This window comes from Macaca thibetana, chromosome 6 (assembly GCF_024542745.1).
Source record: "Macaca thibetana thibetana isolate TM-01 chromosome 6, ASM2454274v1, whole genome shotgun sequence".
NCBI classification, from domain to species: Eukaryota; Metazoa; Chordata; class Mammalia; order Primates; family Cercopithecidae; genus Macaca; species Macaca thibetana.
In genome coordinates, this window is record NC_065583.1 from 40,033,872 (window position 1) to 40,050,433 (window position 16,562).

Sequence of the window (16,562 nt, forward strand, 5' to 3'; positions counted from 1 at the left end):
CAGGTCTGTGTAAGGATGCTGTGGAGGCTGGGGAAGGGGAGAGTACCAGGATGCTGTCTCTTCCAGACCAGGATCTTTCTAGTCACCTCTGGTGCTAGACCCTTGAAGCCAACCCGGCAGGCTGTGAGCATGTAGGGAGGGCAGCCTTCCAGGGCACCCTTGGCTGAACTTGCAGGGGCCTCCGGAGGCCTGGGGCGGGGATTGTGGATGGGATGAAGTATAAGAGCCAAGGTTTCCTCCCTAGTCACCAGTGAGGTACCCACGTGAGAACAGACAGAAGGAAGGGCATTCCAGACAGCAGGAACAGCATCTGCAAAGGTCCAGAGGTGAAAGAGAGCAAGACTATCTGGGAGCTAGCATAGTTTATAAGCTGAAGCCAGGGACTGGGCTAGATGGAGTTGTTCCTGTGCAGCAGGACTGAACTCAGGCCTTCATGGGTAAGAGTCTAGGGGTTCTGCTGCTGGTATCCCTAGGTTAAAGCCCAGTTCCTACGAGCTACGCATCTGTGGGAAAACTACCTAGGCTCTCTGGTTTTTAGTTTTCTCATCTGTAAAATAGGGTGGCTGTGAGGATTAAGCAAAACAATGTGAAAGTACTTAGCACATAATAAATACCCAATAAGCACAGTCTATGCTATTGTCACTATCACTAATATTATCATTACTAACAGCCTCACAGTGGGAAATCTAAGGTGGAGCACAACTTCATAAGGGAAGAATCTCATTTTAAAAAGTAAAAACAAGTTGCAACGTGTGCTTATCTGCAATCTCCACATTCACCGATATGTGTGAAATTTCATCTGCAACTGTTTTCTCAGAGTGTCATCCCATCCCCAATCAAATGACGGATGTTGGATGTGCCAGGAATTATAGGGGTATTACAGCAACCGACAGCAGGCTGGAGGCAGGGATCGTATGCAGGGGAGTGGAAGGGGCCTCTCTCAGTCTCTGGAGGGGTGACAACGCCCATGTTTCTAAACCAGGATGGTGGGGACACTCTGGGGAGAGGAAACGGCTCTATCTGCCCCAGTTAAGATGAGAGAGAATCAGCCGAGTTTTGCTAGAGTGAATGCTCTGAGCAGAGTCTGGGATACAGCCCATGCCTCCACAAGTTTTACAATCTTTGAGGTTTGTTAATTGATCTCTTAGAATCTGAATTGTTTAAGCTTTGAAATTAAGATTTGCAGGTGTTAACCATGAGACATAGTTCCAACATGGTCAGACAGGTGAACAAGGACCAGGAAGGCTGTGCCCTGGGGTCCTACCAACCGGGTTCAAATGCCACCTCTATCTACATAGCATAGGCATTAGACAAGCTGTTTCTCTGGGTTTTGGTTTCCTTCCTATAAAACTGGACTGATCATTAGACCCACCTCAAGAGTTGTCTTAAGATTCAGTGAAACAATGCACAGAGAGCACTTGACTCAGTGCCCAGCACGTGATCAGGGCTCAAAAACTAGTAGTCGTCAGCGCTGATATGATGTTCTGCTCCTTCTGGAAAGTTTGACCAATTGCACAGCCCCAGATGGGCTTCTTATGGGCTGGAGTGAGAGGCAGGGGTGTTCTGCCTGGGGATGACAGATGTCCCAACCAGACTACTTTCCCCTTAGGCAATGACAGGTGGGTGTCCGGTCACGGAAGTATCACTGTGCCTGGGAGGGTACAGTGACTCCTTCCTATAACTGGGGAACAAGTTAGGCCTTGGCCTCAGCTGTGAGAATAAGGAAGGAGACCAACTTAGCTACTAGACTGGCTGGACAAGAACCTGAACCCAGGTGTCCTACATTGCCCCAAAGCCACGCAGGGGGGTGCAGAACCTGGGGCAGGGTGAGGTCTGCATGGGAGGTGCTGGTGATATGGTCTTGGTGAAGGCAGGGAGCAAGGCCTTTGAAATTCAGAAACATGAAATTTAAAAAACTGCACACACACACAAAAATATTTTTTTGCAGCTGTTTTGGCATTTGGGGAATAATTTACCAACTTCAAGTTCGACTTAATGAAGTTGGGGGTAGGCAGCTTCCATGGGAGCTCTGCTTCCTAGCAATCTTCAGCCGCCCAGCCGGCAAAGAGGGCTGAGCACATAGTTGGTGGGGAGCATTCAGAGTAACATGTTGTGTATTTGTCATCAGAATGGAGCCCCCAGGCACAAGGGTAGTGCCCATGGCTGCTCAATGCTGTATTTGTCATGTGGCCACTGACACAATCAATTGACCCCCTTCCACACCGGTGTTTATTAGCCATTGTATAAATATTTCACCCCTCCCCAGCTGACACATAATCTCTTCTTTGCTGCCTCTGACAAATGAACATTTCTCTGTAGACTCTTAAATGAGTATGTGTCACAGCTATGTCACTGATTAATTTTTTTTACCACCACGAACAACGATGCATAGAAATGCAACTTATATTCATTTCCCGGCTTGAGCCCAGCTGTCTAAAAAATTCCACCAGCAGCTACGACTGACAGACAGCTATCCCAGGGCTTGGGCGTGCTGACATGTGGTTGTGTGAGTGCCAGCTTGTTAATTACGGGCTCTCTTTTCCGGCCTGGCTGCCGAGTAACCAGCCACAAGGACCTTAATCACTGTTGGGGCCTGGAAGGGCCTGCTTCAGAAGGCTCCAGGGGCCGAATCTCAATCTGGCCTAACCACACACAGTTTTTTCCTTCAAGCATTGGCCACCTTTTCTCCTGGGCCCTGGTTTGGGAATGTGCCTGTAGTCACCTCAGTAACACTCACTGCACCCTTAAACCCTTCACTCACCAATCTGTGAGGACAGGGCTCAGTCTTGTTTGTTTAGCACAGGGTGAATGCTCTAGAAATATTCGCTGACATGAAGTCAGCTAAGGTGCAATTATTGAACAATGTATCAGCCACTTGGCACATATTACTCACTTCATAGTAGGAGCCCCTACTATGTGCTGGATGCATAGCCAATGAGCAAGACAGATAGACCTTTAGACCTGGGCCCACAGGAAAAGGTGGCCACCAGTTGGAGAAAAAAATTGAGTGTGTGGTTAGACTTGGGTGGGAGCCGGACCCTGGAGCTTTCTGAGGTAGGTCCTTCCTGGCCCTGTCCGTGATTAAGGTCCTGTGGGTGGTTACTTGGCAGCCAGGCTGCAATGAAGTTTAGGTTCTGGTGGTGAAGGACTAGAGGTTCTAGGGATAGAACTTCTATTTGTAGAGGTGCTATTTGTACCCGGTTTGCAGCTGAGGAAACTGGAGGACAGTTCTTGCCTTTGACCACATAGCTCATGAGCGGTGGCACTGAAATAAGAGCCTGTGCCTTCTAACCCCAAAGCCTGCACCCCAACCACTCTTGGCCAACCACCCTGAGACCCTACTGTCCTTTCCCTTAGCTGCCTCAATTTCTCCTACACTATAGCTCTCCTTCCCTCCTTCTCCTTCAAACTTTCATCTTCCTGGCAGGCTCTCAAGTCACCTTGGGCTTCAGAGCCAGTTCAGCATCCCTGCCCCCAACCCGACCCCGTCCATCTGCTGCTCCCCCCTTCCCCATGCCCCCCACTGACACAGAACCGAGCCTTCAGCAGGTGTCTAGGCTGCCCCAGCCCGCCCCCAACCTCCATGCACCTGTGTCCCATGCACCTGTGTCCTTTCCCTGATGTCATATAACCACTGGCTAGGAGCCAAGTGCATAACACCTGGGGACACTTTCAGTGATTAACTAGCTCCACCATTGCCCATAAGGCTCTCAAGAGACTGACCGGAGAAATAGAGACCCCTCCCCCTCAAAGGCCCAAGCAGACTTGGGCAGCTCTGGAGGCAGGGGCTGCACATCCAAGGAACTGATCCTCCCCATTGCCACGTCCAGAGCCCAAAGGAATCAAAACTGCAGATGTATATGGCAAGGTAGACAGTGTGGAATGTCAGCTGGTCTGAATCCCAGTTTCTCTATTTACCGACTGTACATCCTAGGGCAAGTTACTTCATTTCTTCTTGGGTTGTACCTTGAAGATGCTAGTGTCTTTTTCAGAGAGCTGTTGGGAGGCTGAGGAGAGCTCACGTGGGACAGCACCCATCATGGTGCCTGTCGTATAACAGGTGCACAGTAAACTGCAGTATCTTTCTTTCCCTTTTGGCAAGGTTGTGATTCCGACCTATCCTGATTAATCATCTTATCAGAGAAGAAAAGCTGGACAATACACCGGCCTATTGATACCTTAGCCCATACTGACCCAGGAGACCCCAGGCACCAAAAGCACTGCCTCTTTTCTTCCCTCCAGGCCTGAGTGGTGTGGAAGGAGAGGCAACTCCTGGGAAGGAGGTGAAACTGCTATGGGTGGGGCTGCCTTCAATCAGCATCATCCAAAATCATGGCCACATACAAACAGTCAGTCCATGCAGCACTGAACAGAGTGCATGTTTATGTGCATTATCTCATTGAAAAGTCACAAAACTCTTTGAGTTAGGTATGACTGGTTTCCTTCTACTGACAAAGAAATTGAGGTCCAAAGAGGTTAAGAGAACTGCAAAAAGTCACACAGAGGCAGAGCCAGGACTTCAACCTGGGTTCACTTTATTCTCAAGATAGTGTTCTTAACTACCATTGTATGCCACATCCCTCACACCCTCTTCCTCACCACGTCCACCAAGCTCCCAGGGCATTCTGCAGCGAGCAGCTGCAGCAGGCATCCCCTTCTCTATGACGTCATCGACAGCCTGCTTTATCACCTCAGTGGGCCTGCCCTGTCCCACCTGCTAGGCCTCAGTGGAGCTAGGGGCAGGGTCAGAGGAAGGAGAAGCTCAGATGACAGAGAGCTAGGCTGGGACTGGGACAACAGCAAGCCTGGGGAAGGGGCTGATGCAAGAAAGGGGTCCACACAACTGGCCCTTCAGCTGGCTGGTTAGCTGTGCCATCCGCATACATTTCCTTGTTCGAAATGGAGCACTGAGCCCCGGAAATCAGGACAAAAGCACCACCCACAGCTCTGGTCTCGATGACTCAGATTCCACCTCCCACAGCCTCCTCCTGTGTGTGTTTCTGAATGCGTGTGTACCCGCGCGTGCGCCCCTCCAGCGCGTGAGGCTGTCAGCTGTGTGTGTGCGCATGTACAGAGATGAGCACACATGTGCACATGCCTGAGCTGGGTCCACCTGCATATCTCTGCCTCCAAGCCCGAGCTCTCAGAATACGATGACCCACAGGGTCAGTGATCATCATAACATTGATAGCCACATGCTTCCCATGCTTGGGCTCTGTGCCAAGCACTTTACATGCAGTGTAGCATAGAGTCTTTACCGCAGCCTTATTAGGTGCCTACTATCATTATTCCCATTCTGCTAACGATGAAACTGAGACTCAGAGAACTTAACCCGCTTTCCAAGGTCACACAGCTAGAAAATGGTGAAATTATCAGATGTCAAAGTCGGTACCCAGTAAGATGTGCTTCTCACCTTGCTCCCTCTAGGGGGTTTAGAGAGAAGTCCCCAAGGGTCCTTTGTAACCAGAAGCCAACCAGGGTGGCTGAAGGAAGGGGGCCAGAGCCTTGGAGGAAGGAAAGGGGGACGAATAGCAGATAGACACTGAGCAGGAGGGGGCAGGGCAGCTGTCTCCCAAAACAGGTGTCAGAGAAGCTGTGACAGCCACTTAGAACCACAGTGGCAAGCCTCCTTTACATGGCGATTTGCATACATTTGCATTAATTTGCATCACCAAATCTGTGGAATCGGCCTTAATGGTCCCTGCCTCAGAAGACTGGCAGAAGTTGAGAGAGTGGGAGTGACAGGGAGGGCCTGGGGAATTCAGGAAGGGAACGAAGGGAGAGGCAGTGCTGCGGGGGTCCTGGGAAGCGCTGGGCACTGCTAAGAGTCAGTTTCCAGGGGAAAGAAGGAAGAATTCCTCCCAAGTACCCTGGGAAGTCTCCTCTCCCCAATACCATCTCCTGGGGGTAGCAGGGAAGGCGATCGGTGATGCAGAAATCAGGGAGAGCGTCGGAGGGTTGGAGACCTGTGCCCGTGGACAGCGGGGCGGGTCTCGCACAGAGTCTCCCCGCTGGGGGCGTGCCCACTCGGCCTGGAGCTCAGTGGCTCAGTGTTGGGGCGCCATCTAGTAGACATATGCGGGAACGCGCCCTCTTCCTGCCCGCTCTAGCGGCAGCCTCTTCCTGCGGCTGCTTGCACCAAAGTCACGTCAGCTTGCATACTCCCAACGGTCGGCTGTCTGAGTGGGCCTAGGGACCCGCGGTCTTCCAGAGGATCACGGGCAGGGGAACTTCCCACGGGGCGGCCAGGCTAACGTGAATGAGCTAAGACAGCTTAGTGGTGAAGAGCTTGGGCCAAATATGGCTGTATGACCTTGGCAAATTAACCTCTGAATCAATTTCCTCATCTGTAAAATGGGAGTGATAAAATTTACTTGTGAGAATAAAAGAATATATAATCTATTAGGAGCTTCTCAGCAGGACCAGGACTTTAAGGACTTCCAACTTGCACGACCTTGAGACCTCCTTACAATTTGTCGCCTAAGCTTTTACCCTCTTCGTCCTCTTCCTGGTCCTGCTTATTAGCACAATGCCTGCCACAAAAGGAGCACTTCATCAGCAGCAGCTACTGTGGTCGTTGCTATCATTATTATTACTGTGAGGGTGCTAAGGCCTTGTGCGGGCAGCACCCCAACCCCACTCTCATCTGGCCTGGTCTGGCAAGGATATGAAAGGAAATCAGAGGCTGGAGGTGAGGGGCCACTTGCCAATGAGTCAGGAATAAAGACGAAGTCATAGGCAGATAGGAGTGAAAGGGCATATTGAGTCACAAAGTTTGTGGAACCTTCTCAAATTCCCTGTAGTCAAATCAACTGCTAGATAAGGAAGGGACTCAGCCCTGGTTCACAGATGTCAGTGTGATATGTTGGTGAGAGTTAGAAGTGGATTGCTGCCACATTATGGCCTTCTTGGGGTAGCCCTAAAGGACAGGAGGGAAGGGAGGTTCCAGGGTGCAAAGCTTTGAGCAGTACACTTGGGCGTTAGCTTTCTCTAGACAAACAAGTAGCCTGAGGTGTGGATATTCCCTGGCTCCTGTGGAATAGTAAATGTCCCCTAGTCAGGAGCCCGAAGGAACAAAGTCAAAGGCAAGTGACAAAGTGGTCTAGGAAAGAGGCAGATGGGTGGACTGAGAGTGAGCACCAAGTGTGCAAACCTCTGGGTCTCAGGTAAACACCCTGCAGAGCATCTTTTGCCAGGACACGCTCCACTAAGAGATACAATGATTCACCTGGTGAGTGAATCTCTCTCCCTGTCTACCCTAAATGCCTGCTCAAAAGCCCTTGAACAGAGTAGTCATGCTACCAGAGATGGAGGCTATGTATGAGCCCAACAGCATGGGCTGCCTCTCACCAAGGATGAGCTACCACTTCGATTACTCAACCTGCCTGCAGCCAAGACCAGCACTGGGCCCTCCCTCAGAAGGCTCTCTTCCTCAGAAGACCAGCCAAGCCTCTGGTGACGGATCAGTTACACTGATGCTATTCTTTCTACTCTGGAAGGGACAGTAATTCGTTCTTACTGGAATCAGTGCATGCTCCAGATTCAGGCTTGTCTTCCACAGTGTTTTTACCAAAGCAAATAAAATAATGGGGTCATCATGGACTTCTATAGTTTCTGCTCTTACCTTTGGGTCTTTGATCCATCTTTGAGTTCATCTTTGTATATGGTGTATGGGATGCCAATCAACAGATTCATTGGGCTCACTTGGTTGCTCCTCATCACCTAGAAGCTGACAGCCTGATGGGACAAGGGGACAGCATGTTGAATGCTCAGTGAAGACACTGGCAGGAACATGACACCTGTGGGTTTGGGCCCTCAACTCCTTGACGCAGTATTTGTTTTGAACAGTACTATGTTCCTTATACACAGAAATTGCCGGTCCTGGAGTCAAATGTGGAAGTGGATGTGGCCCATCTCATTCACATTTGTAGAATATTTGCTTTCTGTCACCAAAACTGGAGGCTCTGCCAATTAGAGTTTCTAGTTGCCAGGGAGGGAGAACTTATATGAAAGAACACAGTAGTTTCCACTAAACTGGAAGCTGTGACAGCCACCTGGCCACCTTATGCTCCTCATTCCAGTGGGCCAACAGTTAATGTGCTGGCCAGGGCCATTGATCCTAATGATCATGAGGAACCAGGGCTGCAGATACAATGTGTGTAGATGCAATGAAGGCAGGGAGTCTGGCCCCAGCTAGGGAATTCACTGTGGCATCTCTTGGAACTTCCCACCCAGTAGTAATTGACAATGGACAACTCTAACAACAGTTCTAAAAGGACGAGGCAACAAAGGAATCAGGTCTCTTGGGGATGAAAGTCTGTATAATCTCATCAGGCAAGCAGCCCAGATCTGCAGAGGGCTAGCAGAGGGTCATGGAAGGAGGGAGAGAATATCAATTGTGGACTCAGGACACGCTACAGCAGTGGGACTGTAGCTTGCTTCATTAGCCCTCTCCTCTTTATCTTCCTTAAGACCACATCTGGCACTCTCTGGAAGGGGACTTGATTCCAGTAGACTGTACTTCCCCTCTTGAAGAAAGAGGGAGGGCAACTTTGTTCCTGTGGGGGAAAATGCCCTGTAGGGTGGCATGGAAGTCAGGTATAATGGGAGGACTTGAGTGGATCTCAGCGGCATGAGAAATGAGCTGCCCTGAGACACGAACCTTTCTTCTCAAAGTCCTTCACTATCTCCTTGCTCTCTTTGAGGCTGCTCCTCTACTTTCAGACTTAAATAAAATTCCACACTGTACAGCGTGGAACCTAGTTTCCAAGTGCCACCAAGGGCTGGGTAACAGAACCCAGAAGCATGGGAAGGTAACTCTGTGGGGTGAACTTTGACCCATGGGAAACAGGTCATGGGTGGGAGCTGGGGACTGCTCCAAGGTGTGTTTCCTCCTTACCTTCTGGAGAAGTCCCACCCACGTGCCAAGAGAGCACCCCTGCTGAGTAGTCAGCAGTGTCTCTGAGAGGCTTGTGTGAAGTGGGGCAGGATGGGAAGGCGACGCACCGTCTCGCCTTGCATCCTCCATTTCCTCTCCCTCAGCTCAGGGCTTCCACCTGAATCCTGACCACAGGCTCTGCTTCTCAAAGACCTAAGACAAGGGGATTCCTGAGAGCTATTTCCCCATCTGTGTCTCACACTGTGGTCACTGCTGGAGCCTGAGTTTGACCAATCCAGCATCTCTGGAGCCAAAGAAATGGAGACCCTGGGAGACAGGAACCAACTAACTACTTTCCAGATGGGAGAGAAAGTGGATGAACATCTGAGCGATGAGGGAGGAGGGGCAGGCAGGGTCAGGAAAGCGAGAGGGGAGATCAGAGGGTAGGAAGTTAAGTCTCAGTGAAAACTGCCCCTGTAAATGGGTCTGTGCAGTGAGTTTTCTGGAGAGAATGATTAGATCCTAGAAGGGAGAAGGGAGAACAATATTTCCTTTCCCCGCCGTGGAGTAGACACCCCCATCCATGCAAGGCAGGAAGTGAGTTCTCCTGACACCCTCAGGGCTCCATATTCCTGGGCGGGGGCAGTGTCTGACCCACAGATGCTCTGGATAGTGAAAACATCAAGAATAAGTAGATGGTTGGCCGGGCGCGGTAGCTCACGCCTGTAATCCCAGCACTTTGGGAGACCGAGGCAGGTGGATCACCTGAGGTCAAGAGTTCAAGGCCAGCCTGGCCAACATGGTGAAACCCCGTCTCTACTAAAAACACAAAATTAGCCAAGCATGATGGCGCGTGCCTGTAATCCCAACTACTTGGGAGGCTGAGGCAGGAAAACCTCTTGAACCTGGGAAGTGGAGGTTGCAGTGAACCGAGATAGCGCCCCTGTACTCTGGCCTGGGTGACAGAGTGAGATTGTCTCAAAAAGTAAATAAATAAAAAATAAATAGATAACCCAATCTCCAGTATTTTGTTACAGCAATGCAAATGGACTAAGATAGCCCCCGCTCTGGCCACTCCCAAAGCCTCAGTTCATAAATACTGCATACCTAGGGCACATCCCCATCTCCAGAGTACAGCCTCACACTCTGATGGAGTTTTGTGTCCAAAAAAGGACTGGCCCAGCAGCAATTTGGTGGTTTGCAGGGAGGTAGGGCAGAGACTGAGTAAGTCCAAATATTCCTAATACTCTCCTTGCGCCTACCCCTGCTTACACTCTTCTTTCTCTAGATGTGTGCAGTGGTGCACCTGAAGCTTAAAACAGAGGTCTGCTAATTCCTGGAGTCATCCCTGTCATTCTCCTGCCTCTAGGCAAAGCCTTATTTCAGCATTTTCAAGGCAGAAGGAAGGGAAGAGGAGAGGAGGGACCTGAGCCCCAGCAGTCTACCGTCTGCTCTGCCTGCCTGGGATGCATAAATAGAATTGGAAAGGCCCCCATCTCTGATAGTCGGGTGCAGGGTGTTTTTTTAGGGAGAGATCCATAACTGTCATCAGAGTCTCAAAAAAGTTTAAGATCTGCCCCTGTGCTGTCCAATATTGGCAGCCAGTGGTTATTATTTAAATTAATTACAATTAAATGAAATTAAATATTCAGCTCTTCTGGCTCACCAATCTCATTTCAACCTCTCAATGGCCACATGTGGCTACTGGCTGCCATATTGGACAGCACAAATATAGAACATGGTCCATCATTGCAGGAAATTCTATCGAACAGCAGTGCCATTAATTTTATGTATAGAGAAACTGAGGCCCAAAGAGAGATGACTTGCCCAAGCCCTGAGGGGAGTTAGTAGTAGCTGTAATACTAGATGCCCTTTATAAAATATTTTGCAGTAAAATTGCACTAAAAATCTTATAACTACAGCTCATGTCAATGGCCTAGGGTGGAAGGAGACAGGGCCCAGTCATGGGAGTGAGGATGCAGGGGAAGGGAGGTGTTCTGTGTTTGTTCCTTCCCTCCCCCTGGCCCCAGGGCTGCCCCAGCTCTCCAGGATAAAGAAGGCATAGAGGCCTGGAACTTCCTCCCCTCCTCAATGATGACTTCATCCTCACAAAAATGTGAGGAGGGCAGTGGGAAGGGGCTCACTGGAGGGTAGCTCTGGAGTCTAGGGGGAAATGGCATAGCCCACAGGCCAGAGGAATTAGGGGAAGGGAGGGCTGTGCTGACCCTAACCAGTCTCCATGCAGCCATCTTCCTAAAATTCAAACCTAAATTCATGAGTCTATCACCCCATGCTTAAACTCTTCCCTGGCTCCCCATGGCTCTTGGCATGGAGACCAAATCCCATACAAGACCTCCAAGGGCCTGCATGGCCTGGCCCCTGAGATCCTTTCAGTCTTAGCTGGTCCCAAGCTCCCTCTCTCTTTGATTTGTCTCCCTTACTCACCAGGCTGACTCCTACCTCAGGGCCTTTGCACTCATGGTTCTTCTGCCTAGAACACTCCTTCCACCTCACTTAACTCCTACTCATCTTTCTGAGATCTCAACTTAAGCAGAGCTCCCTGGAGAAGCCTCCCAGATGCCCAGGTCAGGTCAGCTGCCTCTGTGTTATGCTTTTATAGGGCTTCCCTTCAGAAAAATTCATCTTGGTTTGTAATTACACATTTATTTGGGGGTTGTTTGATAAATATCTCACTTCTTGAGCAGGTCATGCTCCCCAAAGTCTGCTGTGCATGTCGTTGCATCTCTAAACCCTTGAGCAGTGGTTGGTCCAGCAAAGATGATTAATAAAAACATGAGAAGAAAATGAAGGGATTGAATGGGAATCTTCCTTCCTGTAAGAAACATGCTCGGCTGGGCGCAGTGGCTCACGCCTGTAATCCCAGCACTGTGGGAGGCCAAGGCGGGTGGATCACCTGAGGTCAGGAGTTCAAGACCAGCCCTGCCAACATGGCGAAACTCCATCTCTACTAAAAAAATACAAAAATCAGCTGGGTGTGGTGGTGGGTGCCTGTAATTCCAGCTACTAGGGAGGCTGAGACAGAAGAATCGCTTGAATCTGGGAGGCGGAGGTTACAGTGATACGAGATCGTACCACTCCACTCCAGCCTGGGCGACAGAGGGAGACTCTGTCTAAAAAAATAAATAAATAAAAAGAAACACACTCCTTGGCATTCCCCCAGGCCCTGTCCCATCTCATCAGGACCAAATGTGGGTGATGGCTGTGCCTTCTATCATCCAGAGGGTAAGGGCAGGAAAGGAGTGTGACCTGGAGGCCACTGGAGACCATGGAAGCGATTGGGAGTTGCAGGGGTGACAGGAAATTGAGTAACAAAAGTGATGGAACAGACAAGATGACAGCTGGGGACTTTGGGGAAAATACAAGGGGTACAATGTGGCCTAATTTGGCAATAGGATGACACAGGCTGATTGATTAAAATAGGTAACGGGATATGCCAGAGTGATGGAAAAATAGGCAAGCTGGGTGCATTCCAGAGTTATCGTGGAAGTAACTGGCAAAAATAGGAACAAGTAATGGGAAACACTTTGAGCACTCACTGTGTGCCAGGTCCTTTCCACATATTACCCATATATTTCCACAGATTATCTTTACAACCCTGTCAGGCACTATTCTCTCTCCTTTTTTCAGAAAAAGAAACTGAGGCACAGAGGGCCAAATAGACACAAATAATCTGCTCAGGTCACACAGTTGGTAGAGGTGGCATCAGGGCTTTATTTTAGAGACTGTGTTTTTTTAATTGATTTTTTGTTTTAGTTTTTGTTGCTGGTGGTGGTGTTTGTTTTGTTTTGTTTTTAGAGACAGGCCTCACTGTGTCACCCAAGCTGGAGTGCAGTGGTTCGATCTCAGCTCACTGCAATCCCCACCTCCTGGGCTCAAGCAATCCTCCCACCTCCGCCTCCCGAGTAGCTGGGACTACAGGTGCACACTACTGCACTTGGCTAATTTAAAAATTTTTAGTAGAGACTAAGTCTTGCTATGTTGTCCAGGTTGGTCTCAAACTCCTACTCTCAAACAATCCTCCTGCCTTGGCCTCCCAAAATGCTGGGATTACAGGTGTGAGCCACAGTGCCTAGCTGAGAGACCTTATTCTTAATTACTGCATACCATCCACTTTTGGTGAACAAAGTGGCCTCCAAAGTAATTGTGGCTTAATAGTCTATCATTTGAGTGCGGAATAAATCGAGACATGGAAGGGGCTATTGAAGAATTCCTTTCAACATCTCCTCATTGCTTGGTTCTTCCCCTTCCTCTGCTCACTAGTGTCCCTTTTGTCTCATGTGTTAAGATTAAGATTTAAGATCTACTAATGTCAGCTGGGCACGGTGGCTAATGGCTGTAATCCCAGCACTTTGGGAGGCTGAAGTGGGCGGATCACCTGAGGTCAGGAGTTTGAGACCAGCCTGGACAACATGGTGAAACCCTGTCTCTACTAAAATACAAAAATTAGCCGGGCATGGTAGCGGGTGCCTGTAATCCCAGCTACTTGGGAGGCTGAGGCATGAGAATCGCTTGAACCCAGGAAGCGGAGGTTGCAGTGAGCTGAGATCCGGCCACTGCACTCCAGCCTGGGCGACAGAGCGAGACTCCATCTCAAAAAAAAAAAAAAAAAGAAAATTACTAATGTCATGTTTCTTCCTATTCCTCCCTCCAGGCAAAATCCTAGAGAGGCAAAATTGAACAATAAAAAGCATGAGAAAGAGAAAACTAGGGCTGCTTCTGGGAAGAACTTAAGAGAGATAAGGTATTGAGGAGTGAGAAGTCCCAGATAATCAAGATTTGTGGGCTGGGCATGGTGGCACACACCCGTAATCCCAGTACTTTGGGAGGCTAAGGCAGGAGGCAGGCGGATGGCTTGAGCTCATGAGTTCGAGATCAGTCTGGGCAACATGACAAAACTCTGTCTCTACAAAAAAATACAAAAATTAGCCGAGCCCAGTGGCATGCGACTCTATTCCCAGCTACTCGGGAGGCTGAGGTGGGAGGATCACTTGAGCCTTACTGCACTCCAACCTGGGTGACAGAGTGAGACATTGTCAAACAAACAAACAAACAAACAAACAAAAAACAGCCAAAAGATTTGTGAGCAACACAGAAGTGTTGCCGTCCGTTTTCAGGTCTTCTGAGAGATGAAGTATTGGAGAACCTGTTTGCTCTTGTTGGTTTCCATGGGTCACATGAGCCCTGTGGCTTATATTTGGGTTACATCAGAGCAGGTAAATCAGTTGATGATGGTCAATAACGCAGTCTCTCTAGACAGGGTGAACGGTGTCTGCGGTGTCTCAGGACTTAGGATTGGAGAGAGTCCCTTCCTAGTACCCTTTGTCCATGAAGCTCTGAGGGAGCCACAGAAGGTACCCCAAAAGGTAAAAGCAGCTCAGCCTAGATTGCCAGGCATGGCTAGCTCTGGAGTAAAGTGAGTTCCCTTGCCGAGCCTGGTACTGCTAATCTTGCTGTAAGCAGACTCTTTGGACAGCGAGGGTGAGAGAGGTCTGATTAGGGAGCAGGGACCCAAGATAGCCTCCTAGAGAGGAAGCTCTCCAAGGGGCACTAGCCACCCCTGCTACTCAGTTTCAATCCCATTCCTATGACCTAGTTCATCTCTCACACTACCATTTCCCATCTGCCTCTTATCTTAGGATGCTCAGCTCTTTCAGGACACTCGTGACTACTCTCCTTTCCTGATTTCTCAGGCCAACAGCCCTCCCTGACCCAAATCATCTTGAAGGTGTATATCCCTCCAAGTGAATGGCTGACCTGGTGCTCTACCCCATTTTTGAGTATTCAAAGATTAAGCCCCAGAAATCCATACTTTCCTTCCTTGAGCTCACAGACCTTCATTTTGCACATCTCCTAGGGGCCAGGCCTCACATCTGCTACAGACTTACTCCGCCAGGTTCATGAATCCCTGTGCCCTCACGTGACACTGGGTTAGTGCTCCCCCAGGGTATGGAGGAGAGCAGAGGAAAGCCATGACACCTGGCCCCTGGGTTACAGCTCCACAGAGAGGAGTCTGGGCAAAGATCTCACTGTATCCACATTCAGGGTCACAGATGCTTTAGCCATTGTCTTCTGGGGCCTGGGATGTCTCTATCCCCTGCAACCTGTTTCTGCCCTTGCAAAGGCTAAGAATGAAAGAGAGGAGGCAGGGCGGGGTGGCTCACACCTATAATCCCAGCATTCTGGGAAGCCGAGGCAGGAGGATCAGTTGAGGTCAGGAGTTCGAAACCAGCCTAGCCAACACGGTGAAACCCCATCTCTACTAAAAAATGCAAAAATTAGCTGGGTGTGGTGGCGGGTGCCTATAGTCCCAGCTACTCTGGAGGCTGAGGCGGGAGAATTGCTTGAACCCAGGAGGCGGAGGTTGCAGTGAGCCGAGATTATACCACTGCACTCCAGCCTGGGTGACAGAGCAAGGCTTCATCTCTGGGAAAAAAAAAAAAAGAAAAAAAAAAAAGAGAAAGACAGACAGGATGGGGAAGAAGAAACCTGTGCTTCCCAGTCCAGAGCCTAAGACCCAGGATCACCTCCTTGTCTAGCTCCCAGGGACCCTAGAAGCAATGGATTCTCTTTGCTCCACTGCGGCCAGGCTACAGAGATCCCCTTGAGTCTGTCCTATACTTTCAGAGACAGATTGTGAAGACAGAGAAAGACAGACACAGACAGAGGGACAGACAGACACAGGCAGAGACAGAAAGAGAGACAGACACAGCGGACATCACAAAGAGATTCAGAGAGCGAAGAAAGATAGAAGTACATTCAGGGGAACACAGGAAAAGAAATAGAGAGACAGAAATAGGAAGAGAGACAGAGCAATAGAGATAGAGGCAGAGAGAAGAGAATAGAAACTGAGAAGGAGAGCCAGGGAGGTAGAGAAGGAAGACACAAGCCAGGGCCCAGAAGCCTCCACCCGCCCCATATCATTGAGCCAAAGAAGGAAAGTGGGGTCTGAGGGAGGAAGCCAGGTCTCCCTCTCTGTGGCTCTGCCCCATCATCTGGCATTGGGTGTCCTTAACTTGGAGTCAGTGGACTTGGATGGGAAAAGAATATTACTTCCACTAATCTCTAGCTGAAATTTAACATTTCCTCCACTTATGACAATAGCAACAAACCAGTCATTTTAGCTATAACTATGGCTTTGTCACCAGTAGAAATCACATATATTTTTATATCATATTACAGTATTGCAGATCTTTTGAAATACCATTTATGCTCATCACTGCATCAAAATTATGTGAGGTATCAACCTACCACTAGATCTTCTTTAAAGCATTAATAAAGAAGCGCATATATTACTATATCACATTGGTTTTATACCTGTATTACAACATAATTGGTTTCCTTCATAATCCTATATATTTTATTTTATGCATTTTAAAATATTTTTCTGAGATAAGGCCACATACTTTACCAGATTGCCAAAGGGGAACATGGCACAAAAAGGTTAAGAACTCTTGCATCTAGCCCCTGACCCAGACCCCTCGGCACCCATTCCTCAAAACTCCCTGTGCCCATTACTGTCTTTTCCTGCTCCGTTATTTTGCTGGGTTAGTCTGAGTCCTTCAAGAAGAAGCTGCCAAGGCAGAATGCAAGGATTTGACTAGGGGAGATGCCTGTGAGAGAGGAAGGGAGCCTGGAGTTGGGAGAGCTGTGAAGGAGAGAGAGA